Source organism: Sturnira hondurensis, unplaced genomic scaffold (assembly GCF_014824575.4).
Source record: "Sturnira hondurensis isolate 20B ecotype Veracruz unplaced genomic scaffold, ASM1482457v3 Scaffold0017394, whole genome shotgun sequence".
Taxonomy (NCBI): domain Eukaryota; kingdom Metazoa; phylum Chordata; class Mammalia; order Chiroptera; family Phyllostomidae; genus Sturnira; species Sturnira hondurensis.
In genome coordinates this window covers 8,769,564-8,788,037 of record NW_028090025.1, presented here as the reverse complement: position 1 = coordinate 8,788,037, position 18,474 = coordinate 8,769,564, and positions in this window count along the sequence as shown.

The window sequence follows — 18,474 nt, the reverse complement described above, 5'->3', positions numbered from 1 at the left end:
GGCATCTTAGTGCTTCACTTTAGTTCAGTAAGCTTTTCATGATCTGCCCACTGCTGGACTCTGCACCCTCGTGTACTAATTGTTAATCGTTACCGTATATTAAGCCTGAGTTGCTCAAGCTTGAGCGTGCATCAAAAACATCAGGAAGACTTGTTAAACAGATAACCCTGGAGTAAATTCTTAATTCAGTAAATCCGGGGTGAGGTCCAAGTGACGCTGATGCTGCCGATCTGGGGATCACACCTTGAGAACCACTATACTGAGTACTTACTATCAGCCTGACACTGTGCTTTACACAGGTTAGTTCATTGAGTTTTCCAGTATCACTCCCATTTTACACAGGAGAGAACTGAATCTTTGATGACCCAGGAGACTTCGCTAAAATCGCCAGCAAATGGTGGCGGTGAGATTTGAATTCAGGCCTCTTGCTCTTCAATGCCTGTTCTCTACCACTGATACTTAGTACTAATAGGGAATACATAAGGAGTCCAAGAGCTATTTGTAAAAGTAATTAAAAAAGACTGACTTTTTAAAAATCGATTTGAGAGAGAGAAACATCATTCGTTGCCCTGTTTATTTATGCATTCATTGGTTGATTCTTGCATGCGCCCTGACCAGGATTGAACCCACAACTTTGGTGTTACCAGGATAATGCTCTAACTAACTGAGCTACCCAGCCATGACCTAGCTGTGAAAATTAGTGATGAATGAATAAGCTCTAGCAACCCAAGGAAGTTAGGACAAAGGAATGCAGGAATAATGCCCCCCAAACTGAGTGAGTCTGTGATTCCAGTTGTGTTGCCAAGAAGGCCAGTAACTGTGACTTCAGTCCTAGAACAGTGCTCTTTAAACTGCTGGTCTTACCCCAACAGTAGCTTGGAAATCTATTTATTAGTGGATTCCAATGAGCATATTTTCAATGAAATGAAATGGAATTACTAGAAAACTATTTTTTCAAACTTTTGTTTGGGTTATATATGTCTATTTTGATTCATGGTGTATTTCTTACAGTGGATAGCAGTCAAAAAGTTTGAAAGCTATTTTAAAGTAGAGGAATCCATTCCTGTTCCGAACTAGGCTGATTTCAACCTGGGACACAGATCTGCTGTTACATTAGTAAGGTCCTGTCATGCTTCCTTGTTCTTTAAAACCCACAAGGCCTAACTTGCTGGCCAGCTTCTGAAGAGATTTAAAAGAATTAACTGCATTCCATGGGCAAAATGACTCTTCAGAGGAAAGCATTCATGAATGTTCTGATGAAGAACTCAGGAGAGAGAGAGAGAGACCGAGAGAGACCCAAAAATAATTACTGGGATTACCAGTAGTGGTAATCATCCAGTAATTAACAGTCTGGGTGTGGCAGGCACTGCTCTAAAAGCCTTTAAGTCCTCACCAACAACTCTATGAGGTAGATACTCACACAGCAATCATCCATCTAAAGTAAAATTTCATCTAAAACCATGTGCTGAAATTGCGTAATACACCGTGTTGGTGAGGATGTGGGGAAACTCGTATTACCATTCCTGCTGGTAGGAGGGTAAATTGGCCCCACCTTCTCAGAAGGCTGTTTACCAATACCTATTCAACTTTCCACACCCTTTGATCCATCAATTCTTGTTTTAAGAATGTACATTATGGATATATTCACACCTGATTATGAAGGATATGTTTATAAGAATATTCACTGTAGCACTATGTAGAGTAGAAAAGCCTATCTACCTGTCACAATGACTGAAATAAAAATGACTGACAGTAAGAAGACCGGACGCTGGGGAATACTCGTAGCTTGCTGGTGGGAAAACAAAATAGTATTAGTCACTTTGGGAATCCATTTTGCAACTGCTTATTAAGTCAAAGATGTACTTATACAACTCAGAAATCCCACTTCAAGGTGTTTTTACACAAGAGAAATAGAAACTGATGTCCATACAAAAGGTAGTATGCGGTAATAACAGATTTATTCATAATTGCCATAATGGAAATGACCCATTGTTTTCCACTTGGTGAGCGGTTATAAACTAGCTCTGGTGTACAAGGGAGGACCCCCAAAACAGAATTCATTTATAAAAAATTGTGAATTTATTTACTTTTTGTATAATGATTTTAAAGAGAGAGAGAAACATCGATTTATTGTTTCACTAATTTACACATTCATTGGCTGATTCTAGTGTGTGCCCTAACTGGGAATTGAACCCACAACCTTGGCATATTGAGAAAACCCTCTAACCAACTGGGCTACCTGGCCAGGGCAAAAATTTTTGTATTTATTCTTACATGTTTAAACTTCAGTCACCTTCAAAATAGGTGACTGTCCATTTGATGCACTACACCTATCAAGAGGTTTTACCCACTGCTCAAAAACAGTTTTGGAACTCATTGATTTTGATACTTTTACTGCTTTTGCTGTTTTTTGTTTCACCTCTTCTACATTGACAAAACATTTCCCTTCGAGGAACTTTTTTCACCTGAGGAAACAAACATAAAAAATGTCGTTTATGGTGAGATCTGGTGAATAGGGAGGGCAGGGCATGGGGGTCAGGCCGTTTTTAGTCAAAAACTGCTGAGCACTCAGCTCGCTGTGGGCAGGTGCACTCATAAATCACCTATCATGAAATGGGCAAATGCATTGAACAAATCTTCATAAAAAATTCACTGAAGCATCTCACAACAATGCCAGATGGTACGCTGGTGCAGATGGGTTTCTGGAACACTCACCTAGTGGGGGGGGGGGGGCTGTAGTACAAGGGGCCTGTCCTCCAGGAGATAATTCTGGGTTTTCTGGGGGGTCCCCCTGTATATGTACCAAGAAATATCAATCAGTAATAAAAAGGAAGCAACCATGAATGCAACAATTTGGATGAATCTCAAATGTGTTGTGTTAGTGAAAGAAACAAGATGCACCTTGGCCTGTGTGGCTCAGTTGGTTGGGCACTGTCCCACAAGGTGGGGCAAAGGTTGCTGGTTCATTTCCCAGTTGGAGCACATGCTTGGGTTGTGGGTTTGGTCCCAGGTCAGGGCATGTAAGAAAAGGTGGCCCTGGCCTGTGTGGCTCAGTTGGTTCCATTCCTGGTCAGGACACATACCCAGGTTACAGGTTCAATCCTCAGTCAGTTAGGGCATGTATGAAAAGGCAGCTAGTCAATATTTCTCTCACATTGATGTTCTCCCCTCCCCCCCCAAAGAAAGCAATAAAAATGTCCTTGGGTGAGGATTAAAAAAATAAAAAACAATAATTTTTAAAAAAGAAAATGCAACCAATTGATGTTCCTCTCTTACATCGATGTTTCTCTCCCTCTCTCTCAAAAAAAAAAAGGAAAAAAGAAGACTTAAAGGCTATATCCTGTATGATTCAATTTATGTGACATTGTGGAAAAAGCAAAGTATAAGGACTAAAAGCAGATCAATGATTGCCGGGCTGAGGATGAATGAAGGGAGCTGACTACAAAGGTTCGCTGGAGAGGATTTTTTAAAAATTCTCACCCTAAGCACCTATTCTCTAAGGATATGATTAGAGAAAGGAAAGGAGGGAGAGACAGAGAGAAACATCCATGTAAGAGAAACATCAATCAGTTGCCTCCCATACACGCCCTCACTAGTGATCGGACCTGTATACCTCTGAAAAGATATACAAAAAAGTACAAACAAAAATTGCCCATATGAAGGAAGACTGGATGACTAAGAGTCAGTGGTCACCGAAGGACATTTTTCAATCCACAGGGTAATTTTAATCCAAATTTCTAACTGTGCATGTTTTACTGTGCACAACCAGCTACGTGCAGGCGCTCCTGACTGCCTTCCTACCTTGACAAGCTTCATTCTTAAAATGTGAGAAAGTTAACACCTTCCTTGGCCAATGAGAGTCAGTGGACAAATCATACCTCAGGTGGACATTTTTGACACTTATTCTACATTGTTCCTTAGGGGGGTCTCTGTTAGGTAGCCAAGGTGACTAAGAAAGGATCTGGAGCTAAAAAAAAAAAAGTCCAATTAAGGGCCTGTATTCAAGGCAGGACACTGGGATCAGGCAGGATGAGCCTGAGCAGACTGCAGCTGCGAGGGAAAGGGTAGGAGAGTTTTTAAGGGTGTGTAGCATGCCCTCTGCGGAGAGTGAGTCACCCTGCTGATCTGTCCTAGGTGTCCAGGGTATAGGTGTTTGCAAGACGGTGTCTTTTGGTCAGGGATGACTGATTGGGGGGAAGAAAGCCTGGGGATTTATGGGCTTTGTTTCTGGGAAAAGCTCAAGGGACAGGGGAGGGGCGATGAGGACATCACTGGTTTCCAGCAGAATGCCCGGAACTATGCCTCTGTAAGGAACCTGGCAGTCAGGTATTCTGCCAGTGACTCCTACCTTCTTTGTCAGCGTAGGTGATGGCTTAGGTCCTCCAGGTCCCAGTACATTCTGACAACCTCTGATGGGACTGAACCCTAGTGCCCAGAGCAGTAACCAGCTCAATAACCCACTATTGCATTGGTTACACCTCCTTTCCTATTTCACTCTCACAGTTTCCTCATTCCAATTTCCTGGAATTCTTCTCAAAATAAACTGTTGCAAATAAATCCTTGTTTCAGATTCTGCTTTTTGTGTTAGACTGGTAGGTAGGATATATAGCAAACCAAGGCAGAGAGGAGGATGGATAGATGTGCCACCCACTTACTCAGTAGTCCTGGAAATTCTATGTATCTTTTCCATTATCTGGGAAAGAAAGCCTCCAAAACTATGCTTTCATCCTAAGGCCTGGAAGGCCAGAAAGGGCCCATAGTGCCTAAAGGAAGCAGCCCATTAATACCTTTGGGTATTCAAGCCCATTCCTGGAAAGCTGGCACGATCTTTACCAGTCAGTCAATATGTAACTTCACCCTCTTCCATCCCACCATGTAAATCCTCAGAACAAAGGCTCTTGCTGGCTTGCCCTTGCCACCCCTGAGCTTGCCACCCTTACCCCATTTCACCCTGAACCTATGCCTTTCACCTCCCCACCTCCACCTTAGCTAGACTCATTTTCTCCCAAGAGAACGAGAACGGATCACCAATAAACCCTGCTTGCACACTAATAGACTCGCTGATCTGTAATTCTTTACTTGGTGAGAATGAGAAGAACTGAGTTTCCGGGAGTTTCTCCCATAACAAGACCAAACTTGGACAATTATATTCCCTCATCACTGAAGTTATGAGCACCAGCTTCTTGACACAGGATCATGTCAAAATGGAAAAGTGGCTGTTCATGAGCTGCATGTGTTAGAGAAAACAACTCAGCTGCTTTCGGGTGTAGGGAGTGGAATTTTATTTACGCATGCGGACCCAGAGGAGGCAGTCTCCAAATTCTGGGCCCCGATCAGTGGGGAACAATTGCTTATATAGGGTGAGGGGGCGGTCTGACCATTACTTCTGGTGAGAAAACAGGAAGCAGTTTAGAGAAGAAAACAGAACTGCTGATAGGAGTTAATACGAATTTCTTTGTTCTTACTTCCCAGTTACTTAGTTACTTGCTCTCCCTGATCCTGTTGACTCAGCTGTGAGCCCCCTCCTGGGCAGGCCATTAGCCATTACATGTATCTTATTAACCCGTTAGCTCCCCTCCTGGGCAGGCCACTACATTCCCCCCTTTTGACACTGGACAGTGCTGTTGACTGCTCTAGCGTCACTTTATGGTCATCCTTGTGCATCAGGGGCTGTTGTAATGTCTGATAAGGGTATCACTGGAGGGACGGGATCCTGGCAGTTGCCCTGCAGGTAACTGTTGCGTCTAAGTTGTGGACTATGATCTGCAGGATACAGGGGCCGAAGCTTAAACCTAAGAAGATAATAATTAGGGGTCCTAGAAAGGGAAATAGCCACTGGAGCCAGGCTTGAGGATTTATTCCCCAATTTCTCTAATTCTAACTTTCTGTTTCTTTGGTGTGGTGGTTTATATTCTCTTTGATTTCTTTAACTTTCTTAGCTATGATCCCTGACTAATTTACATAGTAGCAACATTCCTCTCCTAGGAACATACAAGTCCCCCCTTTCCCTGGATTCAGAGCATTAATGAGGTTTTTTTCTCATCATTTTTCTCCTCCTGTGATTTACTATCAGGGAGGGGTTCTGAGACCCCTCTTTCCTTCTGGAATTATATAAAGGACAATGGAGGAAGGTCTCATCTTCTTGTAACTACTTCTGGCTGGACATGGACGTCGTCCTACCTACCCTTGGGTCAGGGGTACCCTGAAAGGGGGGTTGCAGCACAGAAGGAGTCCTTCCTATAAGGGAAAGGACCTTACAGGGTCCTGGTCAGTTGGCTGTCACCAGGAAGTCACATGCTTGGTGTCCAAAGGCTGGCATTACTGGACCATTGGCCTTCTGGTCAGGTCATATTCCGGAGGTGACAGATTGGGCAAGAAATTGGAAGCACAATTAAATCATAACTATTAAGTGACAAAGGCAGGGACTTCAGTAAAGAATGGCTTATCTAGTGTAAGGTGTACAAGGCATACTACACCTATCCCAGACTCTTGCGGCCTGCTATACTTCACTTGGGCTGAGGGGAATACATTAGGATTTCTCTCCTTTAAGATTTCTGAGCCCTTTCTGTCCAAGCTATCAAGACAGAAAAGGGAAAATCAGTTCTAAAGCGAAGCCCACAGACTGCCCCAACCCTTTATCAACCTAACAACTTAGTTCAATCAAACCGTTGAGTCTCAGGGGGCGATGACAAAGATGGGCTCCTTAAGTGAGGCCTATATTGCAACCAATCGCTCATAGGCATAGGCAGGTCATAGGCATACGCCCTATGAAAACAGAAGAACACACAGGTAATTCACACAACAATCTCTAAACCAGTCTCTGCGCCTGTGAGACTGTCTTTTGGGAAGACATTCCATTGCAAGGTCCCTCCTACAATGACATTTAACAATGGCAATTTGCCAGGTCCTTTGCACCTGCAAATTGTACATCTTTGGTGATATTACAAACCTGGTTTCAACTTTCAAATGAAAACAAACTTTCAAGACAGTTAGCTGCTCCATTCTGATGTCTAATACTGAGCATTTTGATTTTCCTTGAACCACAGTTTTTCCCCTTAAGATCATCCTCATTGTTATTACAGGACTACTTTGGGTCCCGCTTTTGATTTTGACCATTCATTTGCACAAACACACCAAGAGCAGCCTGGATCACTTCTGATCCCTAAGTCCACTTTGCTGGAACTCACACAGGGAACCTTCAGATTGACTTCTCAGTCTGCCCCTCAGGGCACAGAAGCAGAGCCACACACCTGCCATCTGGCTTCACCTGTACCAGTCATTTCACTCAAATCCTTGAGCCTCCATTGTGCCTACAGGTTCCTTTTCAGCCGTCTTTCAGGAAGGCAACCTTCATTCCTTCCCAGGAAAGACTGACACAAACTGCACAACCAACCAAAGTATCAGGCTTTTCTTGTGGGCTTTCGCTAGTCAATCCCAGTTCCTCAGGGCTTTCTGATGACGACCAGAACCCAGACATGCCTCCTTCAGGCATGACATTCCAGTCCAAGTCCTGGTTAACAAAAGCACTATTAATGACTAGTCTTATTGGTTTTTTTAAAAGATTTTATTTATTTATCTTTAGAGAGGAAGGGAAAGAGAGAAGGAGAAAAATATCAATGTACGGTTGCCTCTCGTGAGTTCCCTGCTGGGAACTGGCCTGCAACCCAGGCATGTGCCCTGACTGGGAATTGAACCGCGATCATGTGGGTTGCAGGCCCGTGCTCAATCCACTGAGCTACACCAGCCAGGTTTTATGCAAAGAAACCTTGCGTCATCATTCACTCCTTCAGAGTGCCAGATTCTGGAGGGATCAGGTAGGGAGAAAAATACAAAGTGTGATGGAAAATCCTTTTTGATACCCACTAGGATTGCATCTCCACGCCTTATACCTTCTATTACTAACCCCACATAACTCCTTTCCAAAACTTTCGCAATTTCTACAACCTTTTACATACCCTCTTCTATCTGTACCGCTTTCTACAGACCTTCTGCAACATCTAAAAAACTTCTACGTCCTTTCACACACTTTCTTTATTTACACATCTTATACTTTCCTTTGTTGACTTTCTTATGGAGTATGAGGTTTCAGCCTTTTCTAGAATCCTCAATTTCCTTTCTCAGAGCAGATACAGAGCAAAATCCGAAACACAGAGTTCCGGAACACTACACAGGTAGAGGCATTCTCTTGCACCAATGTGTCCACTGGTGCCTCGCAGAGACATGCTCCTTCAGGCCCGGTCTCATGGCAGAGACATGCTGCTTTGCCTCAGGCTGACACACTCATCAGCCCCAAATGACCCTTCCTGGGTCCCGGGTGGCAAAAGCATTCTCCCCAACCGGCTACAGTGACCTTCACTAGGTCTTACAATACAGGTTTCTGATCAGAAACAGAACCACATGTGAGAAATTTGCTCTTTTCCCACGAAACCAGAAAACAAGTAGTTGAGGACTCAGTATGTGGCAGCCAAAAGTCCCTAGCACTATACGTGTCTTCTACTAAAAATCCCTAGATTGGCAGGGACATCTTGCAGTTTTCTGATGCTTAGACGCTGCAAACACCCTATAAATCAGATGGTCACTCTTGGACCTCGGTTTATGACCTTCAAAACCAGAACTATTCCTATCAGAACCAGTTATAGAGAGAACTTGACTGCTGCAGTGTCCACACAGCAGCAGCATACAGCTCATAATCTGAAAAGAAGCCTTGTCCAGTTCCAAGCTGGTGGCACCCATGAATGCTCTGTCCTCCATGGTGGGGCACTCACATGGCTCATCCAGTTTACCCAAAATGGCAGCAGCCCAATTCTGGTTCCGTCCACCTGCAAAGGTCCCAGGACTCTAGTTTCAGGATCCCTGGAAGCCCCCAAGGCCCCTTCCACCCGTGGGTGTGGGGGCACCACAAAGCCACCCTCCACCCATTGGGGGTGGTTCATTGAGGCTGCAGTCACCGGTGGAAGCAGGGCGGAGGTCCGGCCCACCTGCGAATGTGGGGGCTCTGTGGCTCTGTTTTCAGGAGCCAAGGAAGCCCCTGCCAACCCCTCGTTCGGTGGGTGAGCAGAGCCCAGTTGCAGAGGCTGCAAATCTATGGTGGAGACTTCTCCCACCTGCAGGGCAGGAGAAGCTGTAGTTAGTGGGTCTCATCTCCTCAGAAGGCAGCATCACCACCGGAGTTCTGGCTCTCTGGGGTCCCCCAATGTCTATTCTGAGGATGGGAGGAGGTCTCCCAAAGACTAACTCCTACGGGGTATAGCCTGAAGGGTGAGGGGCATCCCTAACTCTAAGTAGTGCCGGTGGCAGCAAGTCAGTCCAAGGCAGTCCAAGGCAGTCCAGTCTCCTGGTGGGACTTCATCAGTTTCCTTGAGAGTCCAGTTCATGCACTCTACTTTTCCCGAGCTCGGGGGTCAGTATGCAGTGTGCAATTTCCATGTGACATGGAGGAGCCTTGTTGCCTCCTGTATTATGTTTGAGACAGAAGCCAGTCCGTCATCATTCCCAATAGTCAGGGGCAATCCACACCTTGGGAGGAGTTCCCTCATCAGGGCCCCGGGTGACTTCTCGGCTTTTCTCAGTCCTGGTGGGGAAGGCTTCTACCCACCCAGAAAAGGTGCAGATGAAGACTAAGAGGTAGTTATACCCTTGGCTGGGTCTGACTTCAGTAAAGTCCACTTGCAAGTCCTCAAACGGCTGCCTCCCTGAGTGCTGTAATCCTGGCTTTATCCCTGGGTGCCCTGCCGCACTGTTCCGGGCACACATAACACACTGCATCGCTGCAGAGTGCAGAGCACAGCCAGGTTAGGGAAGTAAAGGTACCTTTTTAACAGATTTTCTAGGGACATCTTGCCCATTTGAGTGAGGCTGTGGCACTGCTTCACTAGATTGCTGGCTTGCCCCTTCTTTAATGACACCCGGTACCCTGTCTTGGTTAGCAGTTTGAACAGCTGGCAAGGGTCCTTCCAGCACCGGTCTGGTGCAACTGAAAGGAGGTTATCTACACACCACAGTAACACTGGGTCAGTCTCCTTCTCGGTAAATGGTTTTAGATCTCTAGCCAGGACCTCACCGAGGGGAGTGGGAGAGTTTCTAAAGTCCTGTGGCAGTCTGGTCTGGGTCTAAGCCAGCTAACCTGAGGACTGTAGGCACTTGTAACCCTGGTCTTTGTCAACCACCAGTAGGTTTTTTTCTTTTTCCTTTTGGGGCACTGTCTCTTCTAGTACCCCTTCTCTCTGCAGTAGGTGCACTGGTCTCCTTCCATGCTCTGGTGTGCCAGGTTATTTCCTTTCTTAGGCAATCTGGTGGCTCCCTGCTTCCGGGGAGGAATCTGGTTTCCCAAAGGACCCACTGCCGGGGCCGCCAGCATGGGCCCAGGAGGTCTTCACAGCTCACTCCTGGCTCGGTCATGGGGGCTCGTCTGGGGTAGCGCTGCTCGTCTCCTTGGTGACCCATTCAGCAGGACCAGGTGCAGGGGACGATGTAGGCCTCGACCACCTCCCGTCCCTGGGGTGGGGGGGGGGAGGGTCACTGCCTGCCGCCTCACTGGGCGACTGCTCTGTCATACTGGGGCATGTTTTAGAGAGGCCGACCCCTTTGAACAGGGTCTCTACTCTGCCGCCAGAGACAAGCAGGAGCCGGAATCTAGGTCGCAGATGACGGTCTTTGCTTCCCTGGACTGGCCGAGAGTTTCCAGAGCATATAGGGGAGGCAGATGGATAGGCGGCTCTTCCTCTGGCTCTCCTTTGAAAACGGAGGGGGCGGGGGGTGGCGTGTATCTCTTGACCGGGCGACTAAAACACTGGATTGCACCATTTTTTGCCTACCACCAGCCTTTCCTACGGCTTTGCACACTGACGGCATGTCCTGTGCTAATTCCTGCCAGTGGTCTATATAAACTTGCTGATCGGGGTGTCCTGGCTTGCCTGTTACTATGAGGTGGACTGCCCCAATTATATCTAAGTTCAGTGTTCCTTCAGGGAGCCAGCGTACTCCAAATGTTGGCCACTCAGAGGTGCAAAAGACCTCTAACTGACCGACATCCATGCTCGGTTCCTGGCCCTGGAACTGCTGAGTTTCTGCAGCATGCAGTCTAACACAGTGGAAGGTCCCCCGCCCGTGGTCATCCTCCCAGAACCGCGCAGACAAACAAAGGGCAGGGGTTTTCCTTTCGCCCGCCTGGCCTCCCCTTTCGAGAGGTGCTTGGGTCTGTCTTAGCGAAGGCTACCCGCATAGAATCCGGGTTAAACTCCCAGCCGTTATGCCATATGACAGACCGAGGAGCCGCAGGTTGGGGCCCACTCTTGCTCCGTAGGTGTTTCACCCGTGGAGCCCCAAACACAGTCACTCCCACAAACTGACAGACAAACATCCAGTTTATACAGTCCCGCCCGAGTAGGACTGCCCTAACCTAGTGGGGATACGTATCCCCTTCCAGGTGGCCAACTGGCCTCCAGAGGACTTACGGCTAATTGCCTGCCTGAGAGGTGATCGGTCTCTCCTTCCACCCCAAGGGGTGGGCTGGTCTTGGGCTCTGGTCCCCGGGGCACTTACTGATTTGCGCCTTTCCAGGTCCGGATAGTTCCAGTCCGCACCCCGCCTGCACGGGTCGAAGAGCGGTCTGGAGGATGACTTCCACGGAGCCTGCAGTGTCTGGGACCCGACATCACCGGGGCGAGCACTTCCCTTTGGCCGCCAGGCTCCCTCTCGGTTACTCCCCGTCACTCCTTGCCCCCCCCCCCCCCCCCCCCCCTTCACCAGTGNGTCCCCCCCCCCCGCCCCCCCGCCCTTCACCAGAGGCAAAAAAAAAAAAGGCCTGCTCTCCTGAGTGTTTCCTGGTCAGGGAACCAAAATGTTACAGAAAGCAACTCAGCCGCTTTCGTGTGTAGGGAGCGGAACCTTATTTACGAATGCGGACCCAGAGGAGGCAGTCTCCAAATTCTGGGCCCCGATCAGAGGGGAACAATTGCTTATATAGGGTGAGGGGGCGGTCTGTCACTCTGACCTTTACTTCTGGCGAGAAAGCTGGAAGCAGCTTATAGAAGCAAGAAAACAGAACTGTTGATAGGAGTTAATATGAATTTCTTTGTTCTTTCTCTTCAGTTACATAGTTACCTGCTCTTCCTGGTCTTGTTGACTCAGCTGTGAGCCCTGTCCTGGGCAGGCTATTAGCCATTCCATTCATCCTATTGATTCAGCGGCTAGCACCCCTCCTGGGCAGGCCACTACACATGGAATCTGAAGTCACCAGCTCTTAAGATGACAAAATGGAGATTCTATTGTTGCATCTCACTTTTTGTTTTATTGCTCTGCTATTTTGTAAGTCAGTGCGGATCTATGTAACTGAAGTTTACAGAGAATGTTCCAAGTAAGGAGAGAGTATATAGTGAAGGAGCCTGAAATCTCAGATCACAGGGCCTTGTTTTGCTGTTTTATAATCTGAGTGTGGGGAATTGGCAAATGTAACTGCCTCCTGTTTCTATAAGTAAAGTCTTATTGGAACACATTTTCCGATGCATGGTCTGTGGGTACTTTCACACCACATAAGTTGAGGTCTTAGAGCAGAGACCACGTGGTCCGCAAGCTTAAATTATTTAATTTGGTTACTAAGAAAAAGTTGCTGATTCCTGAATTTTTCTTCTATAATTTTCCTAGGTAATTAATGTATTATTAACACATCAACTAGTATTATTTTCTGAGCATAGACACAGCAACTAACATTTATGAAGCATGTGTGATCTCACCTCATCCTAAAAACAACTGGGAGGCAGGTATTATTATCCCCATTTACAGAAAAGCTAATATTTGAAGAGTGTAAGAACGTTGAGTAAATGGCAGAGTTGGGACTGGACCCCAAATCCACTGACCATATTCAGCTATTCCATCCTGAAACAAGGCATTTCTCCTCTTTCCCCTCCCTCCCTTCCTGCTGGGCCTTTGCCTGTGCTCTTCCCTCAGCCTAGAAACTTCCTCATGTTCTATCTTCTTCCTTCCTAGCTAATTTCTACTCCTTCGGGTCTGAGTTTATATCTTATTTTTTCCTAAACCTTCCCTGGCTAGAATAGGTTCCTCTTCTTAGATCTGTTTTAGGGGGTGGGAGGAACTGGGAAAGGAGGGATGTAGAAATAAAAGAAGACTTTCCAGTAGAGATGTACCACACCCAACCATCCCGTCTCCACACCCGCGCCCAAGGCCTTCTTTTGGGGGGCAGACCACTTCAATACCTGATTCAGGTTGGGGTATAACGGCTGGTCTTTTCACTTCAATTTAGGACAATTCTTTGGGATGCCCTCAACTTCAGAGCTTCCTGAGGGGGTAGGCTGATGCTGCACGGCCATCAAACTTTCTCAGCCCTTTTTTTCAAAGCACCTCCCCAGGTGTTCTCCCAAGAACCCTCTCTAATGAACTTCCGGTGCGTTGATCTCACTCAGTTGGCCGCGGAACTGCAATACTTACCGATGTTTGGTGGGGGGTGATTCATCCATCAGCAGTTCCAGAGCAAAGAGGGCTCCCTGCATTGCACCTGGAGAGCAGCAGGCACAGTAAGCACAGAGTCCCCCTGCACCGTGGCTGTGGCCGCAGCCTATCTCTGACTTCTTTTTTTATACCTGATGCCCACACCGGACTGCTTTGCAGGACAGAAACTGTGCTTATCTTGCTCATCTCTGGTATAACAAATATTTGTAGAATGACAACGAATAAAGTCCTGCAAGGCAGCTTATTTCACAGTTGAGACCGACCCTCAGAGAAGTAACTGGCCCAAAGCGATTAGACTGCCAGTGGTGGAGCTGCCCCTTCTCTCTGTTGTAGGGACTGAGAAATGGAACTCATGGGGCCCCAGCCTCTGACCTGCGGCGAATACAAAGTTCTCACGTTGGAACACTGTCCTGTGGGAGGCTCTAAAGTGGATTTGGGGGCGGGGCTTGAAGGCAGTGGATATTACCGTCAGTCCTCTAGAGAAAGTAACAGATCCACCAGCTAAAAATGACATTGTCATGTACAAAGTAAAAATTTATATAGGCAGAAAGAGGGTGGGGTGAAAAGTTAAAAGAGTGAATTATTTCAGGCTAGTTTACCTTCCCTTAGGGGCAGGGAGGAGTGGTATTCGTCAGATTACCTCCCTAGTGCCAACCAGGAAATTCCAGATTGATGGTTTAAAATTCCATATCCCACCTCCTGGGAGAGGCTAAAATTGCAGTTAGGTTAGGTATTAAGTCTTCCTGTGGCTTAGCACAGTGACTCCATTTGGGTCAGTTTGGGGTTTGTTTTTTTTTCAAGTTTATGTATTGATTTTTAGAGAGAGAGAGAGAAAGGAAGAGAGGGTGAGAGAGACGTTGGTTTCCTGTCCCACTCATTGCTTTCATTGCTTGTTGGGTTCTTGTATGTGCCCTGACCCTTTGACCAGGACGATGCTCTGATGAGCTGCCCTCCCAGGGCATTTATTTCCTTTTTGATAGAGAGATGAGCCATAACTTTCTTGAAAGCCTTGATGACCTAAAGGGTGAGGGATGAGGGAATTCTTGAGGTAAATCTTGCTGAAATGTTAAGTTAATCTTACAGGTTAAGTTAAAAGAATAAATGTCCCTTACAAAGGTTTAATCACTTTCTCGCTGGTCAGTATGCCTTTTCTTAGGAGCTGCATGAGAGGCGGTGGAGAATGGATGGAAAAGGTCCAGAGATGGATTTTATAAACTGGGGACAGCCTGCTTATAAAAACAGTATTTCTTCATCAGACAAGTCGAGGCAACGTTTGAAAATGTGGCGTGTCATTCACAGCCCTTGAAACTATGGCAACCAAATCTAAACTGCTGATTCAAAGGGATGGGCCCTCATCCCAGGGGAATCCAAAGTCCTTTTAGATTTATTAAGGAGGAAAATGCGACCATCTTTATTTGCAATATTGTTGTCCTGGGCACAATCCTAAAAACGGTAGTGACTTACCTGAAGAAGTACAGATCTCCGTGCTAGATAGTGTGGAACATTTTTGCATGCATCAGTTAATGCAGTCCTCACAACATTCCAAGAGGTCATACTATTGTTATCCTGATTTAATGATGACATGAGGAAACCAAGGTTTAGGGAGGCAAAGTAACTAACCCAAAGTCAGACAGCTGGCAAATACCTGGCCATATTTAAATAGTCTGATACCAGGTCCAAGGTTTTCAGTTTCATCCACCTAGCAAGTGGACAGTTTATTCAATATTCTGGCTGATTAGATAAACCTATAGTTTATGGTTGTTATAATGATCTCACAGATTTGTACAATGAGGACTTTTTCTTTTTTTTAAGGTTTTATTTTTTATTTATTTTTAGAGAGAGGGGAAGAAACAGAGAAAAAGAAGGAAAGAAACATCAATCAGTTTCCTCTCACACATACCCAATCGGGGACCTGGTGAGCAACCCAGGCATGGGCCCTGACTGGAATCAAACTGGTGACCTTTCGATGTGCAGGTTGGAGCTCAGTCCACTGAGCCCCCCCCCCCCCCCCCCCCCACCCNCACTTTCTCCCCCCCCCCCCCCCCCCCCCAGCCAGGGCAATGAGGACTTTTCATGCTAGAATAGGATGCACGGTAAGGGGATATTACCCTCTCTAATATCTCTTTCAATTTTCCTCGTCTTTGGACCAGTTAGGGCTTCCCTTTCTTCTCTGACCTCCAATCATTGCGAGTATAAAACCAAAGCAGAGCCCTGACTAGTGTAGCTCAGGGGGTTGGGCATTGTCCTGCAATCTGAAAGGTCACCAGTTCAATTCCTGGCGAGGGTACGTGTCTGAGTTTGTTATGTGCAAGAGGCAACCGATTGATATTTCTCTCCCACATCTATGTTTCTCTCCCTCTCTCCCTCCCTTCTCCTCTCTCTAAAAAATAAATACATAAAAGCTAAAAATGAAAAAAGAAAAAAGCAGAGCTAAGGGTCAAGTAACTTGTTCAAGGTCACGTAGGTGATTTATGATAGAGCCAGTGTTTTAAAAAAATACTTATTTATTCTTAGACAGAGGGGAAGGAAGGGAGAAAGAGAGGGATAGAAAAATCTATGTGTGAGAGAAACATCAGTCAGTTGCTTCTCACATGTATCCAGCCACAGACTTGTCCTGAAACCCAGGCACATGCCCTGTCTGGGAATTGAATCAGCTACTTTTCGGTTTGCAGGAACTGAGGGCCAGTTTTTTTTCTTCAATATATTTTATTGATTATGCTATTACAGTTGTTCCAATTTCCCCCCCTATGCTCCCCTCTGCCCAGTACTCACTTTCCCTCCAGCAATCCCCCCTTTTAGTTCATGCCCATTGGTTGTGCATATAAGTTCTTTGGCTTCTCCATTTCCTATATTATTCTTAACCTCCCCCTGTCTATTTTGTACCTACCAATTATGCTTCTTAATCCCTGTACCTTTCTTCCATTCTCCCCCTCTTCCCCATTGATAACCCTCCATGTGATCTCCATTTCTATGATTCTGTTCCTGTTCTAGCTGTTTGCTTAGTTAGTTTTTGTTTTTGATTTTTTAGATTCAGTTGTCGATACTTGTGAGTTGTCATTTTACTGTTTCTAGTTTTGATCTCCTTCTTAAATAAGTCCCTTTAACATTTCATATAATGAGGATTTGGTGATAATGAATTTCTTTAGCTTTACTTTGTCTGGGAAGCACTTCATCTTCCCTTCTATTCTAAATGATAGCTTTGCTGGATAGAGCAATGTTGGTTGTAGGCCCTTGTTTTTCAGAACTTTGACTGCTTCTTTCCAGCCCCTTCTTGCCTGCAAAGTTTCTTTTAAGAAATCAGCTGATAGTCGTATGGGAACTCCTTTGTAGGTAACTGTCTCTTTTTCTCTTGCTGATTTCTTTATCTTCAACCTTTGGCATTTTAATTATGGTGTGTCTTGGTGTTGCCCTCCTTGGGCCCAACTTGTCTGGGACTTGCTGTACTTCCTGGACTTGTATGTCTATTTCCTTTGCCAAATTAGAGAAGTTTTCTTTCATTATTTTTTCAAAAAAATTTTCCCATTTCTTGCTTTTCTTCTTCTCCTTCTGGCATCCCTATGATTTGGATGTTGTCGCATTTGGAGATGTCCCAGAGTCTTCTTATTTTTTCCTTGTTTTTTAAAATTCTTGTTTCTTCATTCTGTACTGGTCCACTGCTTATTTCTTTGCTATGTTCCAGTTCATTGATTTGAACCTAGCTTCCTTCTCTTCACTGTTGATTCCCTGTTGATTTTTCTTTATTTCACTTAATATAAACTTCATTTCTTCCTTTGTGTTGTTGCCATACTCAATGAGTTCTTTAAGCATCTTGATCACCAGTGTTTAGAACTCTGCATCTGACAGATTGGCTATCTCCTTTTTGCTTAGTTCTTTTTCTGGATTTTTGGTCTCTTCTTTCATTTGGGCCATATTTCTCTGTCTCCTCAATTTGGCAGCCTCCCTGTGTTTGTTTCTGTGTATGAGGTGGAGCTGCTTTGACTCCATCGTGGTGCGCCTGTTACATTGTAAGGGGTGGAGCCTTCAGTATTCACCAGAGCGGGGCACCCCACTTTGAAGCTTTGTGGCACTGTATGTGGGGGAGGGGTTGGGGAGGAAACAATGCCACCTGCTTGGCTCTTGCCCTGTTTCCAGTCACTTTCCTAGTTTCCCATATATAACTGGCATCCTTCTAGCTGCTGCCCTGGTGCTGAATCCCAGAGTGGGTGGGTTTGCGTATGTTGTAGGGCCATGTGGGTCCTTTAAACAGACTCTCCTGAGAGACTGGCCATTTCTTCCACTGCCTCAAATCCCATCGGTTTTTATAGCCAGAAATTATGAGGCTCTATTCCCAGAGCTGGAACCCTGGGCTGTGTGGTCTGGCCTGGGCCTGGGATGGCTTGCTCTCCAGGTGTCCCTCCTCGTTTTTTACACCACACTTGAATGGGGGACCACCCATTCCACTAGCCCCCACCCCTGCTGCCTTGCCACAGCCCCGAGGCATCTTTTCTGTTCTGGATCCCTGTCTCTGCCCCTCCTACATATCTAGATGAATATTTCTTCTTTAAATCCTTGGTTGTTGGACTTCTATACACTTCTATTTTCTGGCAGTGCTGGTTGTATTTTGTTTTGAGGTTAGTTGTGAACCTTCTTATGGTTGTGCAAGGAGGCAAAGCATGTCCACCTACACCTCTATCTTGACTAGAAGAGGTAGAGCCAGTTTTGAACCCAGCCTGGCAAGGTTACATCTGGGTAGTCACCCTGCTTTGTTGTTTCTTGATAATATTCTCTCTCTCTCTCTTTTTAAAGATTTATTCATTTATTTTTAGAGGGGGGGGAGGAAGGGAAAAAGAAAGAGAGAGAAACATCAGTTTGCAAGAGGTACATGGGTCTGTTGCCTCTCATTCGCCCCCAACTGGGGACCAGGTCCATAACCCAGCCATGTGTCCTGGCCAGGAATCAAACTGGCAACCTCTTGGTTTGCAGGCTGGTGCTCAACCCACTGAACTGCAGCAGCCAGGGCTATTGATAATA